Raw genomic sequence first — 15,520 nt, forward strand, 5'->3', positions numbered from 1 at the left:
CCGAAAACTATTATAATAAAACATTAGAAAAACGCTTTGCTATATTATCCCGACTTTCTAGAAAAAGAGAGCTGGAAAGGGTAAGGACTTACCGTTTCGCACAGGGGCTTTCTAGCCGTGCGTGGCTGGGCAGACGTCGGGGCGTGCAGCACTCCGGCCTGGGGCGATGACTCCCCCACACCTGAGGAGGACGGCTCACGGTGCACGGGGCGCTCAGCTCGCTCGGTCACTCCTGGTCACCTTCATTCTGCTTCCGTGTCAGTTGAATGACCTTCTGGTTTTCGTTTACTTTCTCAAAGCAAAGGAGGAGCGTACAGTTGTTTAGACGCCGAGCGATAATTACCTTTCTCACTATAAATTAATAAATTGTTCTTAGAAATGAGAGGTGTCTGAATTTGGTTTCCTGAGCAGCTCAGGACAAGTTGGCCATCATCAAGATACAGGCTCCACGGTGCTCAGGGCCTATGATAATCTCTTCAATGCAAAATAGCAGAGGCCATCAGGTCCCATAATGTTGTCCCCATTATGGGACCTGATGGCCTCCTTGTCTCTATTAATATCATGCTGACAGGCTCCATCTCCATGAAATTGCTTCGAAACTAATCGGGATAAAAGTGTATCTGTTTGCATATAATTTATCTTGTAAACAGAAAGTAGAATTTCCATATCGGCAACGTAGAGTCGTTAAAGGCATTTTCGATACAGAAGCAGCCTTGTGACAAAATGGGTTTGTGCTGGTATTCACTGACGTGGTCCTGTGTTGTCGCTCATTCCGTCCGGTGCTGTAATAGATTACTTTTCTTAAAAAATAATGTCACCATTATAAAAATTTTCCCTATTTAACTCATCCCTCAATTTTTAAAAAGACAATTTTATACTTTGAGGGATATGGGGTACATGTTTCTTTGTACTTAGTAATTCCTTATCGATTCAAATATGATTTGCAAGAACTATAAAAACGTGTTTCAGGGTACGCTTAACTCTCCCCAAAAAAGAAAATGTGAAAGTACATCGCTAATTTTAAATATTTACCCTACGATTCCGAGGAGAGCTATTGCGATTAGGCAGAGACGCTGAGCATCCTTGTGACTTTCTTTATTACGACTATTAAGATGCTCAGCTGCTGTTAAACCGAATTAAATTGCCTTTCCATCGTCTTTTAATGGAAAAGCCACAGGTGGCCGCGCACTTCCATTGCAGAGTCAGACTTTTTACCCTTTGGCGGAATCTGAGGAGTAATGTAGCCCATATTCTATCCTGAGCTCTAGAGACGAAAATGCAGCTGTGCGACAGGCAGAGTGCATTACCTTAGTTGAAGGAAAATCAAAATTCCTGTCGTTTAGAGCCATGTTTGTACTTTATAAGTTCTTTTAGCTCTTAGAAATTGCTTAAGTGAATGCAAATCTCAAGTAAAAGACCAGACAAACAAATGAAATATACGCATCAATGATAAGATTCAGAGATATTGTAGGAAATGCATCTGCAGAGAAAAGCGGCTGGAATCTCACAACTAGGTAGGAGGTTGGATGTCACAGGAGAGAAAAGGGGCCCCAGTCTCAAAGTCAGGGCGCCGGTACTCTGGTTCCGTCCCGGCCCTTCGACGAATCCCTCCCCTCTCCGAGCCTCACGGACTGATCGCAAAAGAAAATGCGGACGGTTCATTGTAAGTGTTACACAGAAGCGCTTTCTACACCGAACGATGCCACCATCTCTACAGACGACAATTCCCTTTACGTCTGAAGACGTCTCCTCTCCCTCGGCGCGCCCGAGGCCGTGCATCCCGCATGTGCGAGCGGGCTCCCCTCCGCGACAGCGACCCTGCTCCGGTTGCCACGTGCGATATGTGCACGCTCAGGCCCTGGCAAAGACAGCAGTTAGGGAGTGAGGTTCGAGCCGTGCTGTGAGGTCGCTCCTGCCCCCACCCTCGAAACACCTCCGAAGTCAGCCTCGCGTTGCCTGGAATTTTTACAATTAATGTTATCATTTTATACTTGTATTATTATAGCCCTTATTTGGGGTTACGGTGTTGTCTCTAAAAGATACACATTTATTTTCCTCATCTTCTTCCTTCCTCTTCCCTTCTTCAACCACTGAGTCCTGAAGCCACCGCGTGGGGCGGAGCAACTAAGTACGAGTTTCCTGTCGTGTCACGGCACATGGCCGCAAACGCCAGGGCCCAGAGCAGCACGGGTTCGTTACCTTACAGTTCCAGAAAACAGAAGCGTGAAATGGGTCTCGCCGGGCCCAAATCAAGGCATCAGCAGGACCCCGTTCCTTTCACAAAGCTCTAAAGGGAAATCCACCGCTTTATCGTTCCCAGCTTCTAGAGGCTGGCCGCACTCCTGTCTCGGGGTCCCGTCCGCCCTCGAACCCCACCATGCCATCTCTTTAGTTCTCTCTTCTGCCTTCCGCTCGTGCTTAGAGGGAGCCGCGCGGCTAGGCTGGATAACCCAGGAGGCCAAGGTCACCTGTTAGCAAGCTTACCTCCCCTGGGCGTGTCCCCTGGCTATTACCGATTACAGAGATCAGGCCTCAACGTCTTTGGGGAGCCACGTCTTTGGGGCTCCGCCTACCGCCATAAGGCACTGTGCCAGCGGGGCTCAGGGGAGTGTGTCGGTGGCCCCCCAGACAAGAGGCACTCAGAGTGTAGGAACCCACGCAGGGTGAGGGGCCTCTCCCTGGGAGGGCTGCCCGTGCAGGGGCCGGTCCCAAGTAGGGTGAGAGGGCGTGCATGCGTGCGGCCGGCTGGCACACGGCGTTGGCACCTGAGCAGCCTAAGGAGGATCTCACACGGGGCAGCCTTCCCTGTGACCTGCCCTGTGACGCTGGGGCTCTGTGGGCTCAGGAGGTGTCCCGCACCCCGCACAGGACATTCCCCCATCAGGTGACAGAGCCCACGCAGAGGGTCCACACTCGTGGGGAGGGGAAGACGGGGCCCTGCGTGCCAGCTGGCTGAGCGGGGTGTCCCAGCAGGGCAGCCGGTCACCCCCGGAAGGACACCTCCTCCAGGAGGGGTGGCCTGGCCCGGGCTGTCCGTGCAGGGGCACGTGACAGGGCCTTTGACGTTTGAAGAAATTCAGAAATGCCCCACTTTTGACAGTTTAAAGATGGCACTCCAAAGATGATTTTTCTTATTCTTTAATAAGGGAAGTTTAAAAAACTTAGAGATGCCATCTAAAAACCAAGACTCTGAAATGATCGAAAATAGAAAATGCAGTTCATGGCATTGTTTTGTATTTTGCCTTAATTTATATGAAGAAAAATTCCATTTTCAAAGGCATTCTAAGACAAAATATAAAAGTTTAATTTACCACCGATTTTGAAGTATAGAAGCTTTTATTAAGAAATTCCATGTCCTAAGCGATTAAGCAGAGAGAACTCCTTAGTAGGCTCATTTTGTTCCTATACAGATATAATTTCCAGGTACTGATATGATTTCTCCATTTCCCCTCAAGGAAGCAACACTCACGTCTAGAGAGACTGTATGTGACAATTCTACTTTAGCGGCAGGTCCTTCGAGGGCGAGAAGTAACTAGTTTGTGAACCTTTTCCCTCTAAACAGAAACATTTGCAATCGAACACTGGGTTCCTTTCTACTGGGGTCAGGAGCATCCTCTCAGGAAGTGTTTGTCACCAAACCAAGGAGGGTGACAATCGCGTTCTTGTCACTCAGCACCCCAGGCACGGCCCCCGCCAGCCCCGAGCGGCTCTGCTGTGATCACGTGGCGGCAGTGACGCCACCAGCCGATGCCACCAGCCGCCCCCTCCGAGCCCCTCCCAAATTGTGGTTTCCAATTACGCAACTGTCCAACTGAATTTAATATTAGAAATAAAGAGTTCGGCGATCAGCTCTGTCTTAAAGTGTGACCACAGCCCCGCCGACCTGACGCGGTTGACAGAGCCCGCGTCCGGGGTCTTCTAAGCGTCGGCCGAGATTCCACGAGACCCGTCTCTGCTGTAGAGCAGGCCCAGAAACTGTCCCAGCTCTTCCAAACAGTTTCCCCGACGGTCCAACCCCTAGCGAAATGAGAAACTTCCCAGATAATCTGTCGGCCGTTGCGGTTCCCGTCGACTCCTGCTGTGTCGCCTCAGCCCTGCTGACTTTGCACGGACGCGGGCCCTTTCTGGTCTCCCGCAGGGCTGTCTCATCTTTCTTCGCTGGGAGAGTCCCACCAGGTTGATAAAATGATCCCCATCTTTTATCTGCTCTGAACCCCCTGGCCTGTTGGTCCCACTGAGAGAGTTTGAACTTGAGATTTCGGGAGCCCTAACGCCTGTTAGAAGTGGCGTCCACAGAATGGTCAGGTGCATATGTGCCGTTATCTAGAGAATTAATCGCAGCCCTAATCAGATTGTCAAAAGGCCAACATCCTGACAGAGGCGGAGACTGGCCATTCCGTGAAGCTGGACCCCACCGCTCTGCGCCCACCGACGCTTCCTGCCTGCCCCCCACCCCCGCCCCGCAGCCCTCACCCCTCACACCAGCCTGTCGTGTGGCCTGCACGTGGCCCTCACTTTCCTGTGACACGTGTAAGCATCCAAAAGGACTGCCACCGGTTAGTGGAACCTGTGGGGGGTGGGGGCTCCGTGCGGGATGGTGGGGACCGCTCTACGGGGCGCTCGATGGAGCAACGCACGTTGGTTGATAAGTCAAGTCAGGTCACGGACCGTGGACTGAACACGTTCTGCGAAGAGGCACCGTCACGGTGGCCATGCGAACGGTCGCATGATCCTGCTAAAATCAGAGATGAGAAATCAAATATACATTCACGAGTGTGCAGCCACGATGCTCCATGTGCAAATGAAGGTTGACGGAGTTGGGGGGCAGTGAGGGAGGGGAGGAGAGGAGGCTGGGTCACTCAGGAAAGACGGGGCTGCGCCACAGGGCCCCCCTGCCAAACCGCGCTCGCGAACTCAGCATTGCGCTGTTCGATACAGTGTTCCTCCTGACTGTGCTGTTCTTCAGGACTGGCCACATCTCACACAGTTCTAATTAACTTTCCACACAATTTTCAGCAACTAACAAACTGAGGAAAGATTGTATATAAGCTGGAAATTTGCTTATTTGACTGTAGAGACAGCCGCTGTGTTTCCCCAGCAGAAGTTATTATCAGCACTCTGTCCTCACAATCCCACATGACACCCCAGCCAAAGGGCCCTTATTTACTTCATGGTGAAAGCAAGAAAAACATGAATAACTCGTTAATACACCCAGCACTGATTCGTTACCTTGTCTTCAGGAAACCAGTTATCAATATCAGCCTCGGCCGTAACAAAATATTAGTTTCAAATTTATTTCTTCTGTACAAAAGCAACATAATGAATCTCATACCTCACACAGACAAATGTCTCAAAGTAAAGATGGTTTCTACACATAAGTGTCACCAGAACAATAGTTTGAACAAACCCGCTACATTTTGAGTGTTTCCCGCCAGTGAGAAACTTTGACTGCGTGCACTTTTTAAACGAGGTTCAGAGTCACTTTGCAGCGAGGGTTGTGTTTGCCGTCCTGGGCGCTTGCAGTTTTCCGTCAAGCTGCACAAAAGCAGCAGTGAGCGTGACTTCCCTGCGTGTCACCAAGTGCCAGACCTTGGACACTTCCATTCGAGGCCAAGCTGTGATCTCGGTAGGTCTTTAAGGGGAACTTGGTATTCATTTTGTGATATTCAGGGCGAATTTAACTTTTGGTGTTTTTATCCTCTCCCTAGTCAGCAACAGCAATACCACGCAGTTGATTTATGAAAGACTTTAAGTGGCATCGCATGGTCTCTCTAAATAATAAATGAACTTGAGTGAGGGCTGAATTTAGAGGGCAGATTTTGCATCAGTTCGGAGGCTATAATTCTACAGTTGGCAGAGAAAACAAAGATCAGTTTTGCTACTACTGACAGCGTCTGCCCTGAGGTGCTGAGTCACTGTGCTCTGGTCACTATTTCCAAGACTCGGCTTTACCGAACATCTGCTTTTCACGACCACATTATAAGGGGAAGGATCTAAGCGGCAGAAAACACACAAAATCCCCAGGACAGGAACATTTTCCTCGTCATCTCTTCCACAGACCGGCGGCAGACTCCAGACTCAACCTACTGGTCACGTGAGGGCATCTTCAATGACGCTGTTCCGCACTCGTCCCTTTCGTGAAGCACAATCTGAGGGTGAAGGTGCGTGTGGTCTGGGGAACTTCCTGCGACGACCAGCGTCCACAGCACAGCAGACGGGGGTCGCACAGACGAAACGCCTCTGCCCCCTTCGCGGGGCGGACAGCCCCTGGTCCGGGTGGAGGATGCGCACGCCGAGGTCCCCCCGTCTTGCTACGAGAGAGGAAATGAGAGGAATCTGCAGATCGCACGCCAGCCGCGGGCGCAGCGGGGTCGCTACGCTGGGCCACCTGCCGAGGACGGGGAAAGGCGAGCCCGTCTCACCTGAAGTTGGGGGACTTGCCCCCTCTGCAGGGGCTGTGCAGCTTTCCTGAAAAGCGGGGTGCACGGTACGCTGAGCGATAAGGAAGCCCGTTCCGTGAGCGCCATCGACTAAGCGGCCTCACGGCTCCCGCTCCCTCTGCAGCCGAAGGACCCTGCCCGAGTCGTCGCCGCAGCCAGGCTCCCTCTGGATCGAGTTTCTCGAGTCCCCTGTTCTGAAAAGTCCAGTGTATTTTGTAAGTAAGTCCAAGATTTTTCACTGAGCAGAAGGATCTCATTTTAATGATCTGAGACAGATGCAGCCACTAGAGAATCAGAGCGAATTCTAGTATCTATTGACTTCACGTTCTGTTAGGAATAAAGTTATGTTTAAATGCTAACGTCCTAATTGCGATCCAGTCATATCGAGGGTGGGGTGATGACCCCCCAAACACAAAAGAATAAAGAATCATAGAACCGCAGAATTTTTAAGCCAAAGATGGTTCGGTGGTCTTCAGTTTTAGACCCTACGTTTTACAGAAGGTAGAAGGATGCCGGCGGAGGCCTCGCGGCTTCTCCTCCATTACGATTTCCCCTCTAATGCTGCAGTGTTCCCACGAGTACGCAGACGTATTCTGGAGTCTTCTTCTTATTTAAAAGAAGAAGAAGAAGAAAAAAAAAAACAGCCTCCTCCCACCCGCTCTACATCCCCCTAAGCACTGCCACAGTCCTCTGTGACCGTCACAGTGACGCCTTTGGACAGGGCTGTCTGCAGAGACCGTCACGATGTCCTCATCTCTACGTGTCTCCTCCGCGCTCTGCAGTGACCTCGTCCCCTAGCGCACGGCCGAGGCCGCCCTGGCCACCTCCGCAACCCCCTATTTCTGTCTTCCTCTGGGATTCACGCAGGAGCGAAAGGCGCTGGCGCGAGGAATCGTCGCGTCGTGGGGCCGCACCCGTCCCTAAGGCCCGCCCTTCGCTCCCCGTTGTCTGGCGTGTCCCGTCTCCTCTCTCTGCCGCGAAGGCCCGGGGCGGCGTCGCGCCCTCGCTCACGGCCTCCGTGCCTGTCCCCTGCTCCCGCGGGACCACATTTGCTACCTTCGCCACCTGCTAGGTCACCGATCCCTGAATGTATTTTCGAACATCACATCCACAGATGCAAAAACCGCCCTGGCTTTCGTGTCCAGGTTCACACAAGTAAGACCGTGCCTCGTGTCAGTGAAAAGAAGGGGCCTAATTTTAGCCAATTAAACTTAAGTGACAACTAAATGTGGGACTGAGACCGAGAGTCAAACTCTCGGCACAGAGCGTTTACACCTTTCCTGATGTTCACGTACGTGGCGGACTGGCCGAAAGGGCTCATCTCTCAGTCCTCCGCACGGAGCAGCCACGCGTCCGACTTGGGGCCCCGCGCAGACCCCCTCGGTGGAGCTGGAGCTCGTCGCCCGCAAGTTTTCGCGTCTCAGAAGGTCCTACAGCAATGTTTTTCCTTGTTTGCCCTCCGAGTCGCGAAGCTGGGTTTCAACAGGAAGAGAACATTTGCTACTTACCCTCGAAAGGTGTCTCTTTCACGTGTGAAAACATTAAGGTGAAAATGTCACATATTTCACATTTCCTCGGGCCCGTGAAATCTGAAGGGGTGTGAGATTCTCTGATATTCAGACGATTCCAGCTGGGGAGAGTAGAAGCATCTCCTGCCTGTGTGTGTCTCTCCTGGTGCTGTACCCTGTCATTTTAAACGGCATATACTGAAGAATTTATTCTCTCCTTTATGGCATAAAATTACTAAATTGCCCTTTATGTAGAAAAAGACAAAAATTATCCTAGAACTCTGAATTTGTGATTTTAAAAAAAGGCAAATCTTGTATGACAGTTCGTTGCTTAGAGCACTTTAAATTTATTTTTTATGCATTCCAGATTAACTTCTGAAAAATGAGAACCTATACACATACTCTTTTTGGCCAAGAATTTGCCTACATGTCCAAATTATGTCAGTCTATAACTTACTCAACTTCCAGAGTAAGGCACACGCTCATGTGACCTAACTTGGGTGCCTACCTGCCACCTGCTCCACATGAATGCATAATGCCTTATGTCATTCCTGGAGCTCTCCCAACAGTTATGGGTCACAGTGACAACACATCACCCCACCGGCTGAGCACTGGCTTGCAGTGACGAGCGACACACGTGGGCTAATGCTGCCATAATTTAATGCCTCGGTTCTTCCTGTACCCTAGAGTAGACGGTGTCTGGTCTGAATTTTGAAGATGCGTGATAGGTAACTGTCACCTGGATAGTGGAGACATTCGACCAGCCAATGAAATCCAGGAAGTTTGTGTAGGTGAGGGTAATTAGTCATAAAAATAAACTCAGAATAAAAAGCCTCAGGAAGTGGAACCCAGCCAGGATCCCATCTAATAGAAATAAATCGAGTTGAATTTTAAATGTTTGGAGGTTTCAAAAAATCATTTATGTTAAACTTGCCTTCAGTTTGAGATCACGTCGTCACGATGTCTGTGAAAGCAGCGACGGCCTGCGATTGTACTGCAGACTCTTCGCTCTGAAGAACCTGGGTGTTTGAAACACTAAGTACATCGCTCTTGATTTTCCGACACCGCCCAGCAGCAGACAGTCTGTAGTCCTTCTCCACAGGTGGGGTCCCCGGGGACACTCACCTTGCCGCTCCTGCAGTCAGCATTCCACCGCAGATGTGCCCAAATAAACGTGGCCATGGTTCTCCGTGCAAACAGTACTATCACCTATTTGTCATTTACAAAGAGAGAGAAGCGTATTTTAAATTCTACTCTTCTAGATTTATTTTTATTCCACGTGTAACTATTTTAATTTTAAACCTATACTCAAACTATTCAAATGAAACTAAATAACAAAACTGGAGAAGAAATAAATTTTCTGGACTTTGTAAACAAGATTTTTGTGTAGGAATTATAAGCCTGAGTAAAACTATCAGGCTGTATGTTTTTTTATGTTTCCTACTATTGAGAGATTATGTAACATTAAAAAAAAAAAATTCTCCTAATGAGAACTGTCAATGTTTTTTTTTGAGTTGAATTAGGCACTTTGGTCGTAGTATAAATACTTGTTTCGTGTTACTAATGGACTGTGAAAGAACTTGACTTTTAATAGGAAAACTAACTCGAAAATACAGAACTCAACTTGAAAACGTACTACACAGACGTCAGTAGCGTTTCATCGTTACCTCTGTCGTCATAATGGCTTGGGCGGAAAGGTGCGACAGCACCAGCACCTGCAAGACACACACCATTTTAAAAACTGAAGGCTCAATTTAAAAACTTTAAAGCTGAAACTCTCAAATTCCGTGACTCCCATTATATCAATAAAGTTTTAGAACCAAATAAGGACGTGGATTAAAGTATGAAGCTAGAGTTTTGCTGTAAATGACAAAGAGAACCTACGGCGTTGAGAAGCATAGGTGTCCAGAACGGTGGACAATCCGTGGAGAGATGGTGTCTAACCCGGACGCTAAGCAGTGAGCCTCCCAGGTCCACGCACGCGGACGGAAGACGAGAGACTCCTGGGTCAGAGACAAAGGGAAGTTCACTGAAAAAATAAGTAGTAGCTGGAGTATCATCACTTTCACACCAGTTTCCCGAGCTCCGTTTCCCACAAGGCAATGCGCCAAGGATGAGGTGCACACGTCGGGGGGTGCATGCAGCAGGTGCAGAGGAGAGCTCCCAGCTTAGGAGACCCTGGTAATATATGAAGGGCTAAAAGCACCTGTTCGGCCTTTTCCCCAGAAGCAGGTAGTATCTTTATTTTACTAGACAGTAAATATGCTTTCCCTTTGCTCTTGGAAGGAAATCCTATAACTTCCAAGACTGCATTATGCCAACTTCTTTGAAAAGATCATCCAGAATTAAAGGCTGCCGTTGGCTGTGCCTATAATACGCAGAAATACAAGAGACCCATGGAGACTCGTGTCAACCATAGAGAGGAGGGAAAACACATTTTAAAAGCAGTTATAGGCGAGGTTCTTTACAGACATTATTTTATTAAATCTTCAACATCATGTGAAGTATGCATTATAATGTTTGTTTTATATCAGCTACACTGAATCGTCTTCCAAAGTCACCAATCTGCTAAATGATACAGTCGGCATTTGAACCTAGACTTAACTCACACTGCCTTCTACTTTAAGTTTAAATTTAACTTCAGAAAGTAGAAACTTTTAGAGAAAAATATATTATCACATTTTAAATAAAGTGACCAAAGTTTAAAAAGAAAAAAAGTTACTCATTAAGAGATAGTTTCTTAAAATTTATGATTTTTTTGAAAAAATTACACAAAAAAATTTAGCTGATGTTTCCAGAGGCTTCAACCCCAGGGAGAGGATGGAGCTGCATGACTCAGGCCAGTTCACTATTTGATTGACAAGGGGCAGCTGGATGCTGCCTCTCCTGGAAATTCCGAGGCCTCAGCACCTTGGACACCGCCCCCGGCATGCTGTGCGTCCCTTACGTCACTGTGCGCATTAACATTGTTCTAGGGAATGAAAATTTCTGGTATTTTCCATTCTCGCACCCCAAAACAGTGAAATTATCTCTTCTATATCCCACGATGCCTTTGAAATATTTCTTAAATAATTCTAAAATGTGTATACAGGGCAACTGTCCAGAAGTATAATTCACCTTTTTTATTTTTAGTTTTTAAATGCCTGCAGCACCTGGTCTTCCTAGGTGGCCTCCCATCCAAGTTCCAACCAGGCTCGACCCTGCTTAGCTTTCGAGGTCAGAAGAGACTGGGTGCGTTGAGGGTGGCATGGCCGTAGACTAATTCACCTTATTTAAAATAACTAGTACTCTCTCCCCATCAGCACTTCTTGACTCGTGTCTCTTACTTTTCTCCAAGGCACTTCTCACCAGCATGTCACATATTTTATCCGCTAGCTTGTCTGCCTCGCATCATGAAAACATAAGCTCCATGAAGACAGACACTGTCTTCATTTGTCTTCATGCCCACAATCTCCTCCCTGCCTATCACGGGCCTGTCAGTGGACCCTCGATGAATAGAGCTTGAATCAGTGACTATGGATGGTCCTAACGCAGTTATTAAATGTCATGTAAAGCATTTCTTATTTAATTTGCAGTCATATTCCAAATGTCGCCATTAATGTCTCTGTCCCAAGCGGGCTTTGGCTGGTTTAAGAACTCATATTTCATATTGACAACATGTTTATATTTCCATTTGGTGAATTTCCACTGATTCTAGGTTAACTGAAGCCATAAATACATCATTTCAAAACTTCTGGAACGAAATAAGCGAGGTCTTTGTTAATTCTTTTATAAAACAATGCCATTGGCTCTTTTTTGTTCTTGAATCTGGTTCGGATTATGAAAAAAAAAAATGTGAAAAAGACTTTATAGTCCTCAACTTGCAAAAAAAAAAAAAAAATCGTAGAATAGAAGCAGCAGCCCTCAGGCTGTCGTGACATCGACTGTCCACACCCGGCTGCAGTTCTCGGCCCCTGCCATCCCCCCCCCCCCCCCCACCCCCCCCCCCTGCACCCTGCACCCCAGCCTCGAGACTGACCTCTTCGCGTGCTCATGCTCCTTCTGGCCTGGCGTTGCTCCGCTGGTGGCAGAGGGCGGGTCGCTTCGGTCTGGCTTCCGTGGGGAAGTGGCCGCCGGCGAGCGGTGATCGTGGTCGCCAGTCTGACGGCGACCCCCGGGGAGCTGCTGGGAGAGGCACTTTGGGCTGCAGGACGCTTGTTCCTCCAGCCGCCGGCGAACCACGGGAGCCTTCGGGGCGGCCGGGAGGGAAGCTGCCTCCGACCCCAGGGAGGGACGCCCGGGCAGGGTGAGCTCCGGCGGCAGAAACCGCTCCACTTGCGGCCTTGGTGACCGTTCCGCCACTTACCCCACGGGTTCCTGAGCCCTGGAGGGACTTAGTGACGCTGTTGGGTCAGAGGCACCGCACACGCGTGACACGCGCACCCTGGCCTGTCTGGGGAAATGCGTGACCTTGACTTCCCGCCTTCAGGCAGGGGCAGGCATCGCGTGGCTGACCATTTATTCCTCGCTCATCCTATGGTGGGATGTATAATTTGGATGTTATTAAGATACGAGAGATTTTTAAAGAGGTTTTTTATGTGTGCGGTTTCTCCGGGCTTAGTCAGCTACTGCTTGTTATAGATGATAGTAAATGCCACTTAATTTAAAACATCATGAACAAAAAATGCTGTATGTAAACTTGCTACTCAGAGTGTGGCCCATAGACCAGCTGAGAGCTCATTAAAAAGGCAGAATTGCAGCCCACTCCAGATTGACCGAATTTGAATCCGCATTTTTTCCAAGATCGGCAGCTCTCACGTAGGCATGTGAAAATTTGAGAAGAGTCCCTCTTCTTCTATGGCTCCCTCTGACCCCACAGAATCTTCTCATGGGCATTACGGGTTACAAAGAGCGACGTAAAATAGGAGGCTCGTGCAGCGAAAGCATAAATTGAAATGTGTCCCCAAGACGTGACGCTGCCCTTCCCCGGAATGGATCCTTGGTAAACGTCTCCAGTCTGTTTACAGAGCGACATCATTTCCAATGGCCAAAGCCACACATTCCCGCAGTGGACTGTCTCATAAACCTCCATTTGCCCACACCTCCTGCCAAGCTCACCCTCGGTGGACTCAAAAATGGACTTCTGGTTCCTGCCGCTTCATTTTTCCTCTACTCATGTCATCTCTCTTGGGGACCTTCCCGGTAACGAGGCGAGAAAGCTTTACCACTCACCTGGGCGAGAACACCTGGCGTGGCTCGTGGTTCTTTCTCTGTTCCCTCGTCTGTATCCGCCAGCTCACTATTTCTCACTCATTGCACCTTCGAAACATCCCTCTCATCTCCCTTGAACTCTGCCCCCACCCTACGGAACTGCCCGTCATTCTTGGCAAATGAGAACGGCTTTTGCAGCCGGGCGGCTCGGGAACGCCTTTCCCGTCTCCTCAGTTGGTGTCCGTCATCTTTTCTGCACGACGAACTATTCGTTCTTCAAGACTCAGCTCCAGTGCCTTAATAAAAATAAAAAACAGTATCGAGGAATTCATCGACCAAACGGTATCGAAGTGTTTATCTACCAAGTTCTTTGGTAGATAAATTGCAATCCACTGCACATCATCACCCTTTGCAATGTGACTTAGCAGAGTCTCCCATCAAGGAGTAGAGTCCATGTCCTTACCCCTTAATCCGGGCTAGATTTGATTTGCTTTGTTCAGTAGGATACAGGGACGGCGACAGTGTCCAGTTCTGAGCCCAGGTCTCTAGACTTCGCGTGCGGCCACTCACGCTAGCCTGCGGGGGAGTCCGAGACTGGGGTTCCTGAAGCCACTCACAACAACCGAACATCAGCTGATACCCAAACACACGACAGGGACCGACTCAAATCAGCAGAAACGCCTCTTATAGCCCATGGGAGGAACTCCCCTCCGCCCGGCCATTCACGAGAGAAGACAGATGCTTATTTTTTTAACCGCTGTTGTTAATGTGATTTTGATAGCAATGACCAACGGATACAGACAGAAACATTTTAAATGAGCCTCTCGCCGGCTTGGGGCCTGGTGGCTGCCTGCGAAGGTGAGGCCGAGACCGTTTAGTGCGTAGTGCAGCTCTCGAACTAAGAATGTTTGACGCCTTGACACAGTTCCTACGTGGAAGAGAAACCAAAGATTATACGCGGCCTCTCAAGTCCATCGGGCTGAAAACGCGTGCTCTCCAGCCCTTCACAGAGCGAGGCTGGCCGGTCCCTGACCCACGGCGACGTGTGCCCCGCCGCTCTGGTAGACGCGTGTGCGGACCAGTCGATAGACCGGGGGCTCCGGGAGCGAATCCGCACGCGGACGGACTGTCTGTCGTCCCCCGGCAGAGCCGGTACCGCGCGTCTGTGAGGAGGACACAGTTGTCCATACATGGCACCTGGGTAACGGTGATCTAGGTGAAAACAGAAAGGGAAAAAGAAGAAGAGAAAACTGGGACCATTGATAGATAATCTCAGGCGAAATCGTGACGCTCTAGAAGATCGTGGAGGAGAAGGTCCTCGTAGCCTCCACCGCAGAAAGTTTTCTTAAACACGATGCAAACGCGCCAGTCATAAAGAAAAAAAACGGGTGAAATGATGACCTTAAAATGTAAAACTTCAAGTTGTTATGGTATAGTATAAAGCGAATAAAAAGACTAACCACAGAGCAGGAGAAGATGTCTGCATTACGTGCGGCTGACAGAGTCCGCCCCTCAGAATAAGTGAAGACGTCCTTCAAAGCATCGGGAATAGACAGCACGGTGGACACCGGGGAAGGAACTGAGCAGGCGCTGGAACAGAGGTCAGTCCAAGAGGCCGGTACGTACACTAAATGGATCCCACCTCGCGAATAGGCAAAAGAATTAAAACCACAGGACGATGCTATCGGAAAACCGCCACATTAACAAAAACGAGAAGGTGGACGGGCCGGTCTCGGAAGCAGGGAAGAGACTGTTCCCTCCCGACAGGGTGGCAGGAGGTCCAGCCACCTTGGGAAACTCCTTGGGATAATTTTATAAGATTGAAGAGACTTTTCTGACCTACGATTTCAGTGTTTATCATATACCCTGGATCAGAGGCTCTAGTGTGGTTTCCGAGACCACGGGCATCAGCCAAGAGCTTGTTAGAAAGGCAGATAGATCCTCAGGCCCCACCCCAGATCCACCCAATCAGAAGCTTCGGGAGAGGGGCCCAGCGATCTGTGTTCGAGTCAGTCTCCCGAGAGACACTGATGCTCCAGACAAACGCTCGTCTCCCCAGGTGTGTGTTCAGATACGTTCGTGGCATCGGCAGTCGGGAGCCCAGACTGGAGACGACCCAGATGGGTAACGAACCCCGGTGGCATAATCAAACGATGGAAGTGTTTACAATGGATGAATGCACTTCGGCTTCATGCGGTCACACGGCTCACTCACACACACAGTGTGGAGGAAAGAGACCGTGCAGCCGAAAACCCGAGTATGATTCTAGTACCATGAAGTTCAAAGATGGACAAACCAGGCACGACGGGGGAGCGGGGTGCAGGCTCGAGGCGGTGCTCAGTCGCGGGGCGGCCGATGGCCGTGGCGGTGTTGTGTTTCCGG

At 49.5% G+C, this 15,520-nt stretch overlaps 1 long non-coding RNA gene across 1 annotated transcript; it reads right to left on the minus strand.

Moving 5' to 3' along the window:
• Positions 1-9,079: 9,079 nt before the first annotated feature.
• On the minus strand, positions 9,080-12,441 carry LOC111746085. The gene is made up of 3 exons (XR_002782919.1): positions 11,967-12,441; positions 9,616-9,663; positions 9,080-9,157 (listed from the first exon to the last, which is right to left on the minus strand). It is a non-coding gene; the product is annotated as an uncharacterized LOC111746085 (long non-coding RNA).
• Between the last annotated feature and the right edge of the window lie 3,079 nt (positions 12,442-15,520).

This window comes from Pteropus vampyrus, unplaced genomic scaffold (assembly GCF_000151845.1).
Source record: "Pteropus vampyrus isolate Shadow unplaced genomic scaffold, Pvam_2.0 Scaffold174, whole genome shotgun sequence".
Taxonomy (NCBI): Eukaryota; Metazoa; Chordata; class Mammalia; order Chiroptera; family Pteropodidae; genus Pteropus; species Pteropus vampyrus.